The sequence below is a fragment of the Ascaphus truei genome, chromosome 18, assembly GCF_040206685.1.
Source record: "Ascaphus truei isolate aAscTru1 chromosome 18, aAscTru1.hap1, whole genome shotgun sequence".
NCBI classification, from domain to species: Eukaryota; Metazoa; Chordata; class Amphibia; order Anura; family Ascaphidae; genus Ascaphus; species Ascaphus truei.
Window position 1 is genome coordinate 32,707,467 of NC_134500.1, and position 13,217 is coordinate 32,720,683.

The 13,217-nt window shown below is 47.9% G+C and overlaps 1 protein-coding gene across 1 annotated transcript in view; it reads right to left on the minus strand.

The window, feature by feature from the left end:
* Positions 1-13,217, minus strand: part of LOC142469202 (S phase cyclin A-associated protein in the endoplasmic reticulum-like) — a 135,114-nt gene that overhangs the window by 37,159 nt on the left and 84,738 nt on the right. The window lies entirely within an intron of this gene.

Sequence of the window (13,217 nt, forward strand, 5' to 3'; positions counted from 1 at the left end):
TGACAGGAACACGTTTAATGGGTTAAAGGGTCGGTCCCACATAGGACCAAAGTGACCTAATGACAGGGACGTGTTTAATGGGTTAAAGGGTCAGTCCCACGTAGGAGCAACGTGACCTAATGACAGGGACGTGTTTAATAGGTTAAAGGGTCAGTCCCACGTAGGGGCAAAGTGACCTAATGACGTTGACATGTTTAATGGGTTAAAGGGTCAGTAGTACCAGAGTGAATGAATGACAGTGACGTGATAAATGGGGTAAATGCAGATGATCAACTCATCCGATTTTGTTTTAGAATTGAGTTCAAGTATTTGAAACCATTTGTAAGATTTAATGTGACCAAACGCATTAGAAATTTTTCCTTTCTTTGCACAATCTGATCATGTTAACCTCGTGGCTAATGTGGCTGGCCAGGAAAAATGGCTAGCTTGACCCTGTCGACATGCGAGTGACTGCAGCTTTGAATTTCCTGGTGTGCCCCGGTCAGATAACCTATCCGTGGCACGCTCGTTTCTCCCCGTACTGTACAGTCTGGTTTCACCTCTAGTTTCTCTGACTCAACGATTGAAAAAATCCCGTTTTATTATCCCTAAAACGATGCCCATAATCTCAGTTAAAATGGCTGCTAGGCCCCTCCCATTTCATGGCATGACTCGTCTTCACAAAGCCCCACCAGAGGAGCTCAGGATAAGATGCATTCTCTGATAATTCTCTTGAATGTCTGTAAGGAAAACAGCTCTGTGCTGCCTGTGTGGACTGAAGCAAGTGAGAATTAAAGTTGCCCGTGACAAAAACTCTACTCTGAGCTATTTTTAAAATAAAAAAATAAAATTGAAAAACAACTTGGGAACAAAATGAAGTGAGAATGGTCAAACCTGCTTCAGAGAACAGCCGGGGAGCGGAGGATAGGTCAGTGGTGAGGGGGGCTCGTGTAGACCCCACTGGCTGCTCCCTCTCCTCTCATTACTGCTCTAGGACAATTACCTGTGGTCGTTTCACGCCACGATATTTGGCCACAGGGACTGTTCACCGCCGTAGGCAAGGCATTCCCTCCAACCCAAACCTTAACCCCTTACCCTAAAAATCCTAACCCTTTACCCTACAAACCCTAACCCCTTACCTTAAAAACCATAACCCCTTACCCTAAAAATTCTGACCCGTTACCCTAAAAACCATAACCCTTTACCCTAAAAACCCTTACCCTCAAAACGGGGGAGGAGAGAGACGCTGACTGCGATCAGCTTCGCCACTCGCATGCCAACATTTCATGGACCCTATTGGTAACGTCACAAAGAAAATCCTCACCACTTCCCCTGTATGGTAACCGCACCACCTTTGGGGGAAATTATCCGTTTCGAGGAGCCCAGAACACAAAGATTTCTCATCTTACTAACATCACAAAACGGACTTATTCATGCAGCACATGGCAACAAATGCCGGCTGTATTAGCTTCTCTGCTTCCTACCGAGATTTTACAAATCTTACATGAGACACTACGTAATGAGGTCTTTCCTCTGTTCTTCTTCTACAATCAAAAGGACCTTGACTAATATCAATATGAAAACCTGGCGCGTGCTAATGAGTTAATGAAGCAGAAGCTGGGGCTGGCATTGTGTGTTCGCGCTAACATTACTGTACATGGTAGGTGGTATTGGCTGAGTGGTTAATAGCAGCACTTTACACCTTGTTGTGCTTCTGTTTTCACCAGAGCATCTTAGTCCAACATACTGGTGACTTTCATCCTTTTAAAGCTGGTTAAACTCATGAAATTCCCCTTGGGAAACTATATTTGGATGGGATTTTAGAGTATTGCTAAGGACATCTACAGTAAATCAACAAAAAATAAAACTTTCTAACATTTCCTAGCACTCACGGCAATGTCACAAGGCTTTTCAAAGCATCACTTTTGAAATAATGTCTCCTAACTTAGTTTGAAAGGCAATATTGTGCGCATAGTGCGTGCCCCATGCATTTCCTGCTTAGCCTGATGGGAGGAGACTGTACAGCTGGAGGGCGAGATCAGAGAACTGGATAATGTATATGAAATGAAATCATCGCACAAGGTAATAATGGGTGGGATGTGACCTCATAGTATGTAATAATGGGTGGGATGTGACCTCATAGTATGTGATAATGGATGGGATGTGACCTCATAGTATGTGATAATGGGTGGGATGTGACCTCATAGTATGTGATAATGGGTGGGATGCGGCCTCATAGTATGTAATAATGGGTGGGATGCGGCCTCATAGTTTGTGATAATGGATGGGATGTGACCTCATAGTATGTGATAATGAGTGGGAAGTGGCCTCATAGTATGTGATAATGGGTGGGATGCGGCCTCATAGTATGTGATAATGGGTGGGATGCGGCCTCATAGTGTGTGATAATGGGTGGGATGCGGCCTCATAGTATGTGATAATGGGTGGGATGCGGCCTCATAGTATGTGATAATGGGTGGGATGCGGCCTCATAGTATGTGATAATGGGTGGGATACGGCCTCATAGTATGTAATAATGGGTGGGATGCGGCCTCATAGTATGTGATAATGGGTGGGATGCGGCCTCATAGTATGTGATAATGGGTGGGATGCGGCCTCATAGTATGTTATAATGGGTGGGATGCGGCCTCATAGTATGTGATAATGGGTGGGATGCGGCCTCATAGTATGTGATAATGGGTGGGATGCAGCCTCATAGTATGTGATAATGGGTGGGATGCAGCCTCATAGTATGTGATAATGGGTGGGATGCGGCCTCATAGTATGTGATAATGGGTGGGATGCGGCCTCATAGTATGTGATAATGGGTGGGATGCGGCCTCATAGTATGTGATAATGGGTGGGATGCGGCCTCATAGTATGTGATAATGGGTGGGATGCGGCCTCATAGTATGTGATAATGGGTGGGATGCGGCCTCATAGTATGTGATAATGGGTGGGATGCAGCCTCATAGTATGTGATAATGGGTGGGATGCGGCCTCATAGTATGTGATAATGGGTGGGATGCGGCCTCATAGTATGTGATAATGGGTGGGATGCGGCCTCATAGTATGTGATAATGGGTGGGATGCGGCCTCATAGTATGTGATAATGGGTGGGATGCGGCCTCATAGTATGTGATAATGGGTGGGATGCGGCCTCATAGTATGTGATAATGGGTGGGATGCGGCCTCATAGTATGTGATAATGGGTGGGATGCGGCCTCATAGTATGTGATAATGGGTGGGATGCGGCCTCATAGTATGTGATAATGGGTGGGATGCGGCCTCATAGTATGTGATAATGGGTGGGATGCGGCCTCATAGTATGTGATAATGGGTGGGATGCGGCCTCATAGTATGTGATAATGGGTGGGATGCGGCCTCATAGTATGTGATAATGGGTGGGATGCGGCCTCATAGTATGTGATAATGGGTGGGATGCGGCCTCATAGTATGTGATAATGGGTGGGATGCGGCCTCATAGTATGTGATAATGGGTGGGATGCGGCCTCATAGTATGTGATAATGGGTGGGATGCGGCCTCATAGTATGTGATAATGGGTGGGATGCGGCCTCATAGTATGTGATAATGGGTGGGATGCGGCCTCATAGTATGTGATAATGGGTGGGATGCGGCCTCATAGTATGTGATAATGGGTGGGATGCGGCCTCATAGTATGTGATAATGGGTGGGATGCAGCCTCATAGTATGTGATAATGGGTGGGATGCAGCCTCATAGTATGTGATAATGGGTGGGATGCAGCCTCATAGTATGTGATAATGGGTGGGATACGGCCTCATAGTATGTGATAATGGGTGGGATGCGGCCTCATAGTATGTGATAATGGGTGGGATGCGACCTCATAGTATGTGATAATGGGTGGGATGCGACCTCATAGTATGTGATAATGGGTGGGATGCGGCCTCATAGTATGTGATAATGGGTGGGATGCAGCCTCATAGTATGTGATAATGGGTGGGATGCAGCCTCATAGTATGTGATAATGGGTGGGATGCAGCCTCACAGTATGTGATAATGGGTGGGATGCAGCCTCACAGTATGTGATAATGGGTGGGATGCAGCCTCATAGTATGTGATAATGGGTGGGATGCAGCCTCATAGTATGTGATAATTGGTGGGATGCTGCCTCATAGTATGTGATAATGGGTGGGATGCTGCCTCATAGTATGTGATAATGGGTGGGATGCAGCCTCATAGTATGTGATAATTGGTGGGATGCTGCCTCATAGTATGTGATAATGGGTGGGATGCTGCCTCATAGTATGTGATAATGGGTGGGATGTGACCTCATAGTATGTGATAATGGGTGGGATGCAGCCTCATAGTATGTGATAATGGGTGGGATGCGGCCTCATAGTATGTGATAATGGGTGGGATGCAGCCTCATAGTATGTGATAATGGGTGGGATGCAGCCTCATAGTATGTGATAATGGGTGGGATGCGGCCTCATAGTATGTGATAATGGGTGGGATGCAGCCTCATAGTATGTGATAATGGGTGGGATGCAGCCTCATAGTATGTGATAATGGGTGGGATGCAGCCTCATAGTATGTGATAATGGGTGGGATGCAGCCTCATAGTATGTGATAATGGGTGGGATGCAGCCTCATAGTATGTGATAATGGGTGGGATGCGACCTCATAGTATGTGATAATGGGTGGGATGCAGCCTCATAGTATGTGATAATGGGTGGGATGTGACCTCATAGTATGTGATAATGGGTGGGATGTGACCTCATAGTATGTGATAATGGGTGGGATGTGACCTCATAGTATGTGATAATGGGTGGGATGCGGCCTCATAGTATGTGATAATGGGTGGGATGCGGCCTCATAGTATGTGATAATGGGTGGGATGCGGCCTCATAGTATGTGATAATGGGTGGGATGCGGCCTCATAGTATGTGATAATGGGTGGGATGCGGCCTCATAGTATGTGATAATGGGTGAGATGCGGCCTCATAGTATGTGATAATGGGTGGGATGCGGCCTCATAGTATGTGATAATGGGTGGGATGCGGCCTCATAGTATGTGATAATGGGTGGGATGCGGCCTCATAGTATGTGATAATGGGTGGGATGCGGCCTCATAGTATGTGATAATGGGTGGGATGCGGCCTCATAGTATGTGATAATGGGTGGGATACGGCCTCATAGTATGTGATAATGGGTGGGATGCGGCCTCATAGTATGTGATAATGGGTGGGATGTGACCTCATAGTATGTGATAATGGGTGGGATGCGACCTCATAGTATGTGATAATGGGTGGGATGCGGCCTCATAGTATGTGATAATAGGTGGGATGCAGCCTCATAGTATGTGATAATGGGTGGGATGCAGCCTCATAGTATGTGATAATGGGTGGGATTCAGCCTCATAGTATGTGATAATGGGTGGGATGCAGCCTCATAGTATGTGATAATGGGTGGGATGCAGCCTCATAGTATGTGATAATGGGTGGGATGCAGCCTCATAGTATGTGATAATGGGTGGGATGCTGCCTCATAGTATGTGATAATGGGTGGGATGCTGCCTCATAGTATGTGATAATGGGTGGGATGTGACCTCATAGTATGTGATAATGGGTGGGATGCGGCCTCATAGTATGTGATAATGGGTGGGATGTGACCTCATAGTATGTGATAATGGGTGGGATGTGACCTCATAGTATGTGATAATGGGTGGGATGCGGCCTCATAGTATGTGATAATGGGTGGGATGCGGCCTCATAGTATGTGATAATGGGTGGGATGCGGCCTCATAGTATGTGATAATGGGTGGGAGGTGACCTCATAGTATGTGATAATGGGTGGGATGCAGCCTCATAGTATGTGATAATGGGTGGGATGCAGCCTCATAGTATGTGATAATGGGTGGGATGCAGCCTCATAGTATGTGATAATGGGTGGGGTGCGGCCTCATAGTATGTGATAATGGGTGGGATGCGGCCTCATAGTATGTGATAATGGGTGGGATGCGGCCTCATAGTATGTGATAATGGGTGGGATGCGGCCTCATAGTATGTGATAATGGGTGGGATGCGGCCTCATAGTATGTGATAATGGGTGGGATGAGCCTCATAGTATGTGATAATGGGTGGGATGCAGCCTCATACTATGTGATAATGGGTGGGATGCAGCCTCATAGTATGTGATAATGGGTGGGATGAGCCTCATAGTATGTGATAATGGGTGGGATGTGGCCTCATAGTATGTGTTAATGGTTGAGATGCGAGCTCACAGTATTACTAAAAAAACAGCAAGCTTGACCCTACCTGTCTTTCTAACTACCGACCTGTCTCCCTCCTGCCTTTTCCTCTAAACTCCTTGAACATCTTATATTTTCTCGCTTGCTCCATTTTTTCAACACCTATTCTCCCCTAGACCCTCTACAATCTGGCTTCTGCACTGCTCACTCCACTGAAAGAGCCCTCACTGAAATAACTAATGACCTCCATGCTGCCAAAGTCATACCAAGCAGCTATCTGGCACACGTCTCATCTATTAATAAAGAAAACATCAACTGCTGGTGCTCATGGAAACGAGGGAATGTCCTGAAAAATCCCAATAAATTCACATGAAGTGAGGAGTAATCCAGGCACACTGTCTTCTCATTTAGAGATTTTATTCAGCAAGGAAACAACTGTAAGGAATCGGGGAACACGCCCCCTGTGGCGTGTTCCCTCCTTACCTGCCGCATCTCAGATCCCCGCTCTCCTTACAGAGCGCGAACGCACCCGCGGTTCTTCTACGTGTGCCACGGAGCTTGGCACCACCGCACGGCTCGTACACGTGACGGTATGCGCCGCTCTGCAGCTGCGAGTCAAGACTATCTAATCCTTGGTGTGTCCTGAACCCTTCCCTGCTTCCGCAGAGGCAGTGCCTCCGCTCCGCCCCCTGCCTTATCTTACCTACAGGAAGTGACTTCAAGCATACTGAAGCAAGTGGCGCCATCTTGCTTTCTGGCAAATCCTGCCCTCTTCCTCCTGAGTGGAAGTAAGCCTCATTCTCACTCTCATTACCAACAGCTGCTGCTGCTCCTTATATAACAGGCAGTTGCTATCTGCCCTGTGTCATGTAAAGTACTACTCCAGTACTCTATGTCTCCTGTTCCTGTCATCGCATGCTGTGTCCTGCCTGGATTTCCACTGGGACTTCTACTTGCTCTCCTTTGGCTTTCCGGAAGACTGGGACATTACTCTTTCTATTACCGAGGTATAGTTTACCGTTGCGGGTAGTGTAGGACCTGCTGAATAGAGTTTACCTTGACGTGGTAGCAAGCTTACAATACTTTGGCCAAAGCATTTAACTAAAGAACCCTTACTTTGAATTTAGTATTGCGTTTCTCTTCAGTTACAGGCACTATGCTTTTAAGAAGGCTGGACGTCCTCCAGGAAGCAACCAACCATTGTAACCTTGTGTTCTTGACTCTGTTCTACCTTCTCTTCTTACCTGTGGCATCTCACACCCCCGCGCTGGTGCCTGAGAGTGTGCATGTCTCCGCTCTGCTAACAGAGCACGCGCACACGTGCAGCTGGCTCAGCTGTGCCACGGAGCCTTGCTCCACCCCTCCAGACGCGCTGCGCGTGTCGTGCACCGCTCCCCAGCTGCGCGGCAACTTTCTCCTATCTCGTGTTTCCTGCGGCTTTCCCACCTCGCTACTGGGTCCCCCTCCTTGTCTTGTGCGTGGGAGCACAAGCGTTACAACAACCAACGTTTCGACGGCCACTCAGTCTTTGTCAAGGTGAGGGCTGACAAACATATAAAAATAAGCAAATATACTGTATACCACCATGCTCACCCATCTTGACTGAATGCAGCTGTCCCTTTGGAGTGAAAACGGACTCCACCGTGACATCACGGCCGCGACAGAGGTCCATGCATGCACACCACATAGCTCACGAGTGTGAGCCCGGCGCCAACGTGTGGCGCAACGTCATTACGGCCACGTATCACAGCAGATCCGGAACTGCCTCCCCTCAAGTAACCTGGCGTCGAACACAGCGCCAGTCATAACAACAAGAAGTCGAACATGGCGCCAGTCCTAACAACCGGGTAGCAGTGACTCAATCATGGCAGAGCCCCAATGTGATAGAAATAAAAATAAAAAAACCTATTCCCAGCACAAACAGTACCACTATATATTCTTGAAAAAAAGGACCTATAGACACAGGAGAGAGGAAAACAAAAATAGAACATAGTGTAATCTGTAAATTATAGATGTTCCCTGCTATAAAAAGATGCACTTACAAGATGATAATTGAAATCAGGCAGAGCAAGTGATCTTAGCTGGATAAGTTGTAAAGAGGATCCACGTCACCAGACTTCACTCAGCTCCTTTGTAAAGATGCAGATGCCTGACTCCGTCAAGAGAGGTTTTCTTCACCTGTAGAAGTTTCCTCTGAACTGATAGGCTCAGCTGGGATCCCAGAATAGATAATCCGCAGGAAGAACTCCACACATCAGCAGTATCCTGCAAAAATCTATCACCGCTTCGGAAAAGAACGTCCCGCGTCCCTCTTTCACGGTATCAGCGTGCACTCAGAGTTTGCCTGTCACCCGGGAGCACTCAGCTGGTTAGAGGCGGTGACCCACGTCCCTCTCTGCCGGTACCTCCGTGCACGCCAAACACTTCCGCGCCACGTAAGAGTTCCTGCTCGCATCTCACGAGATCTCAAGAGATAGTTACAGGAAAGCTTCAGTCACGATTGTTCGTCTTCCACGTACTCCGTGTGAGGACGAGCAATCCGGACTGCAATGGGCAGCAATGTGGCTCCGGCCTATGCTAACCTATATATGGCACATTTTGAAAGGGAATATATCTATGCATTGGTACACTATGCTCACATACTCTGCTATTACCGATACATAGATGATATTTTCATTTTATGGAAAGGTACAGAAGAGCAAGTAATACTATTTTTTGACTACCTTAATCAACTGGTTACTCCGGTACATTTTACCAATACCTGGAGTACTACAGAAATATCCTTTTTGGATGTTTTAGTTAGTCAAAAATATGTGGCAATCCACACGGATGTATATAGGAAGCCCACTGATAGGAATGCTGTGCTTAGGGCCGTTAGCCATCACTCACCGGCCCTGGTTAAAGCGCTTCCTTATTCACAAAAAGTGAGAATTACAAGAATGACAGACCAGAACGACTGGGCCCTGCAATCTCTGATTTAAAAGAACGTTTTATGGCCAGGGGTTATCCACCATCCACGCTTGAGGAGGCCTATGAACGGGAGGTACCACCTATTGGACAAAAGAGATGCTCAACTGATAGAATAATATTTCCCACTACTTACAATAGAGGAAGTACATTCGTGAGATTTACTATGAACAAACACTAGCATATCTTGCAGAATGATCACATCTTGTCTGAAATGTGTCGAGAACCCCCCATGTTAGCATTCAGAAGAGGGGAAAATATTTCTGACACACTAATTAAATCTGATGACAACATTTTTTTTTTATCAAACTACACATTTTTTAAGTCAAGGTAAGCCGGGAAATCTCAGATGTTGTAATTGCTCCATATGCAATAGTCTTTGTATTGGGGATATGTTCTGCCAGCCATATACTGGTGAGAGCATATAACTTAAGCACAGGATTACCTGTAGGTCACGCGTGTGGGGTCCTTCCTTAGATGCCCTTGTGGGTTACTTGATGTCGGTAAGACAAGGATGTTGAAACAACACTTTATAGAGCACAAGAGTGTCATTAAAAAAGGTACTGACCCAACGATACTGGTGCAACACTGTGTCCAACATAAACATACCATATCAGCCATGAGGGTCGTGGGTATTGAAATTGTACCACCATTAAAGGGAGCCGTAGATAGGGATACAGCCCTTTTAAGGAGGGCTGCGTATTGGATATTTCATTTATGGACGAGTATTGGAGGTGGACTCAACGAGCAATTGAACCTTAAATGTTTCCTTGACAGGCATTCATCGTGCTGTTGTTGTGGTGGACCTGCGCCATAGCATGAGGTGTGGAATGCGATGGGATCTCATAGCATGAGGTGTGGAATGCGATGGGATCTCATAGCATGAGGTGTGGAATGCGATGGGATCTCATAGCATGAGGTGTGGAATGCGATGGGATCTCATAGCATGAGGTGTGGAATGCGATGTGATCTCATAGCATGAGGTGTGGAATGTGATGTGATCTCATAGCATGAGGTGTGGACTGCGATGTGATCTCATAGCATGAGGTGTGGAATGCGATGTGATCTCATAGCATGAGGTGTGGAATGCGATGTGATCTCATAGCATGAGGTGTGGCATGCGATGTGATCTCATAGCATGAGGTGTGAAATGCGATGTGATCTCATAGCATGAGGTGTGGAATGTGATGTGATCTCATAGCATGAGGTGTGGAATGTGATGTGATCTCATAGCATGAGGTGTGGAATGCGATGTGATCTCATAGCATGAGGTGTGGAATGTGATGTGATCTCATAGCATGAGGTGTGGAATGCGATGTGATCTCATAGCATGAGGGAATGGATGGGATGTGACCTCATAGCACGAGGTAAGGAATTGGATCTCATAGCATGAGGGAATGGATTGGATGTGACCTCATAGCACGAGGTGTGAGGGAATGGATGGGATGTGACCTCATAGTACATGGAAATACGTTAGAAGTGAGATTAGAGTATAAAATATTTGGTGATCATACTAGAAGGTAATAGACAGGAAGTGACATCAGGGATGTGGCTGAGGACTTTACAGGCCAAGGCAATTGGTACAAAACCACATCATAACACAAGATACTTGGTATAGCGTCAAATCAAAGCACAATGCCATTGATAAGGATGAAGTAACAGACCAAGGAAATGTGCGGGCAGTAACTACTGGTCACTGCCATTACAGACCAAAGGAACTGTGGGTATTTTGGTGGATCCTGTAAAACTGAGCATATTATTCTATTAAAATAACTACATTCTTTATAATAAAAAAAAAAGGTTTTATCCTAATTTAAATGTCACACTGTTCTGAGACACCTTGTGAAATGGCCGTAAAGGGCTCCGGAGTTTGTCTCTGCTCATGAGAGAAAGAGAGGCAGAGAGAACGGCAAAGAGAGAGAAAGTACTGTATATACAGCTGTACAATTGCAGCGGACATTGATAAATAGCTATAAAAACAGACATATAAATCTTCCTTGTCTCAGTTACAGCTCCGACTTTCCGATGAGTCTACGTTTTAAACTAGGGCTTTCAACCACAATACCCCAGGAAATCCCACTGTCAGTGAGAGAGGAGCGCGCAGTCAGTGCGCATACATCAACGCGGTGACATTAAAGGTACTGTATGCTGTCAAATGTGTTCTTGATGCATTGGGAACAAACAATGATGTACGCTCGACTTTTGACAGAGATGATGGTGAACTCTTGTATACGTGCGACAATTATAAATCAGGGCCGAGACCAGGGCTCGGAGATTCATCTATTCTGTCATTGCAGGTGTATCGCACACGGGATAGACCGCACACGCAGGAGCGGTCAGTGCAGGTGTATCGCACACGGGATAGACCGCACACGCAGGAGCGGTCAGTGCAGGTGCATCGCACACGGGATAGACCGCACACGCAGGAGCAGTCAGTGCAGGTGTATCGCACACGGGATAGACCGCACACGCAGGACCAGTCAGTGCAGGTGTATCGCACACGGGATAGACCGCACACGCAGGAGCAGTCAGTGCAGGTGTATCGCACACGGGATAGACCGCACACGCAGGAGCAGTCAGTGCAGGTGTATCGCACACGGGATAGACCGCACACGCAGGAGCAGTCAGTGCAGGTGTATCGCACACGGGATAGACCGCACACGCAGGAGCAGTCAGTGCAGGTGTATCGCACACGGGATAGACCGCACACGCAGGAGCAGTTCAGTGCAGGTGCATCGCACACGGGATAGACCGCACACGCAGGAGCAGTCAGTGCAGGTGTATCGCACGCGGGATAGACCGCACACGCAGGAGCGGTCACTGCAGGTGTCTCGCACACGGGATAGACCGCACGCGCAGGAGCAGTCAGTGCAGGTGTATCGCACACGGGATAGACCGCACACGCAGGAGCGGTCAGTGCAGGTGTATAGCACACGGGATAGACTGCACACGCAGGAGCGGTCACTGCAGGTGTATCGCATACGGGATAGACCGCACACGCAGGAGCGTTCAGTGCAGGTGTATCGCACACGGGATAGACCGCACACGCAGGAGCAGTCACTGCATGTGTCTCGCACACGGGACAGGACACACACGCAGGAGCGGTCACTGCAGTTGCCGACAGACTGCACACACACACACAGGAGCGGTCACTGCAGGTGTCTTGAACACGGGACAGGCCATACAAACACACGGCTAGTCACTGTAGGTGTCTCGCACACGAGACAGGCGCACACACTCGGGGGCGGTCACTGCAGGTGTCTCTCACACGAGAGACTGCGCACACGGAGGAACGGTCACTGCAGGTGTCTCGCACATGAGACAGATCGCAGACACTCAGGAGCGGTCACTGCAGATGTCTCGCACACGGGACAGGCCGCACACACTCAGGAGCGGTCACTGCAGATGTCTCGCACACGGGACTGCGCACACGGAGGAGCGGTCACTGCAGGTGTCTCGCACACGGGACAGGTCGCACACACGAGGAGCGGTTACTGCAGGTCTCGCACACGGGACAGGGCACACACATGAGGGGCGGTCACTGCAGGTGTCTCGCACACGGGACAGGGCGCACACACGAGACAAATCGCACACACTCGAGAGCAGTCATTGCAGGTGTCTCGCACACGGGACAGGCCGTGCAGCACTGTACGAGATCCTGTGTGGTTGTGACTTAATGATGCTCGGCGCTCTGCCACCATCGCTCTGCTGTGTGTCCAGCGCTCCTCGACCATCATTCCCCACTCATGGCGGATAAGTGGATTCGACAAACCCGTATATTGGCCTTTTGGAAATGCAGCACTCTGGTTCGCTCAGACAAGCTTTCGTGGATAAGCTGAATCTCTCCCCTGTTCCAACCCCACTTTTAGAATCACCCACAAATATTGGGGGACACAGACGATTATAAATACATGGTTACTTGGTGCCCAAATGGAGTGTTTTTACAATATTTATATTGAAGTCCCAGAAAACACCAATGTTTTGGTCCTATACAGAGGGCCTTCTTCAGGACGGCTTGTGTATCTAATCTCTTTCAT